Here is a 2,499-nt window from a genome sequence, read left to right as displayed (position 1 = left end):
TGATTTGAGTGTGGGCTATCGTCAAATCAAATCAGAACCAACGATGTTCGTAATGTTGTCTTACTCGTGGTTGATCCCTCGAGCATACACCATTACATCTTCTGGTCTGACCAATACTATCACATTGTTCACATAATGGTGGAAGTCCAGTGATATGGAAATTCCGATGAGTTGCTGCTGAGCCCATCAGCAGCATTTTGTCTCCTCCATGATTCGTGTCGAACATCCAGCTAGTGTTGGAAACTTGTGTAAGCATTTTCTTCATGCCCCGTTCACGAAGTATCTGTCTGGATGAAAGTAGTGACATCCTCTAATTCATGTGCATTCGATGCAAGTTGCCGCCATGAATTCGAGAAAGTTTATTTCTGCCTCCTCTGGAATCATCCCAAGTTAGTCATGCACGTGCGAAGTGCTCTATGGTTTGATAGGTTGGCCGCCTCCACTCCATATGTGTTCCTAGCACACCAAGCCACTGATTGATTTGTTCGAGGAAAAGGAGTTGCTGTGTGAATACTAGTTCATGCACAAGATTCCAATATCCTCGATGATGGTTCCCCACCTGAACTCGGTAGTGTTTTATTATAAGACTACTACGTGGTCATGCTTGTCTGGGACAGTGTGTTCACATGTATGTAGCAAAACCAACTCATGTTCTTTGAGCTTACTATCGTAGTTCATTCCCGAGAATCTCGCAATGTCATCTCGTCGATTTGTGTTGCAACCTTTCCTTTCAGACATGCTGAGTCTGAAGCATCCCATCACCAATCGGATCTGAATCTCAAGCAGATATGATGGTTGGAACATTCCTAGCATTTGCATTTTATTCCCAGCCTACACCCACCATTGTACCATTTTACTATGGTACGCCTTCTCGGTAATCACTGCTCAGGATTACCTTCAAAAGTGGGCTTACCATGGGTCCCATCCAATTCCGATGATAAGCAAGAATCATCCATTACGTTGTCTTCAACAAGGTAGTCCACATCATCCAACCAAGTCCGACTATGTCATTCTTTGGAACTCCTTCAAATGATCGATTGTGATTGCCTCAAGCTGGTATAGAGAATTTCAATGATCTCCGTATCAAAAGTAATTCTTTTTGCCACTTCAAAGAATAATTCTATGAGTCGCCTTTCCTAAGGTGCCCCGTTATGGAATCTTGGCAATTATTTCATCGCTATGTTGAAACCATGCACCATCTTACTCAAGCGTGGAATTGTTGTCTACCAAATTGAGCCATCACCATCTGTTTCTTTTCACCCCTGATGTGTGTCTTGTGTCTCAGCTCAAGAGACGTTCTTTCGTCTCACCCCCTGAGTTGATCTTGAGTGCTCGAACTTCGAGGAGATCGAATTCTATAGAGTTTCATTCTGTCGTTATCATGTTGGATGAAGATCTTGAAAGCAAAGACATGAAGATCAATTTGGATCAATGAATCAACATCTTCGAGAAGGGAAATTGGATCATGAAGATCGTCTTAGCTATGTGTCCCCTCTGTCTTCTTACCCTACGCTTGAATCTCGGGACGAGATTCTTGTTTAGTGGGGGTGAGTTGTCACAGCCCTAGAATAATGCTTGTAAGTAGTGGCATTGCATCCATGCATCATGTTTAAATTCAAAGGAAATTTGAATTGGGGATAACCAAGCCCTGGCACTAAATCAATTCAAATAGGTTCAACTCAAAATATTTTCAATGAACCTAGATTGCGCTCCAAAAATGTTCATTATTTATGGAAAAGGGTGAAAACCTTAACCAGTGATGATTCACATTTTTCTATGGCATTTATGGTCTCTGAATTAATCCAATAAGTATTTGCATTGGAGTTATAAATTCCTATAATAATATTTTTAGCTCCAATAATTCTAAAACATTTTGTGGGTCTCCAGAATAGTCCATCTAGCTCCCACAATATTTTTCAGAAGCATCAAAATTGAATTGGTTTCAAAACCAAATTCAAAACACACATGCAAAATAGAAAAACAGAAACAGAAATGGGAAAAGAGGGAACTAACTTGGCGGCCCACTTCTGTACCTGCTGGCCTAGCCCACCTGGCCCTCCTGCTAGTCATCTTCCTCCTCTGCCAATAGGCAGAGGCAGGACAAAGCGCGCTCGCGCCCGAGTGCGCCACGCCTCCACCTACTTGCCTGCCTCCCCGCTAGCGCAACACCGCGAGCCCTCTCCGCGGTGCCGTCCGGATCGAACCCTCCCTCTCTTTCGTCCTCTCTCTCTCTTCCTCACCTCTGCACCGCCACGGCCGAATGCTGCTGTCGCGGCCGCTCATAGTTGCCGTAGCCAGAGCCTCCCTCTCGCCTCCCCGACGTATCCAAGAGCTCCGCCGCCTCGTCTACGTCCTCCTCACCGATCCACGCGACTGGAAGGGCACCGAAGCACCGTCCCCGACCTTTCTTCCCCATCCACGGCCACTGGATGCCGCCGTCCGATTCGTCGTCCTCAGCGCCTCCCCGAGCCTTCCGAGACCATCTTCTACCCCACTGTG

Source organism: Triticum aestivum, chromosome 1D (assembly GCF_018294505.1).
Source record: "Triticum aestivum cultivar Chinese Spring chromosome 1D, IWGSC CS RefSeq v2.1, whole genome shotgun sequence".
In the NCBI taxonomy this organism is placed as follows: domain Eukaryota; kingdom Viridiplantae; phylum Streptophyta; class Magnoliopsida; order Poales; family Poaceae; genus Triticum; species Triticum aestivum.
This window is presented reverse-complemented; position numbering follows the sequence as displayed.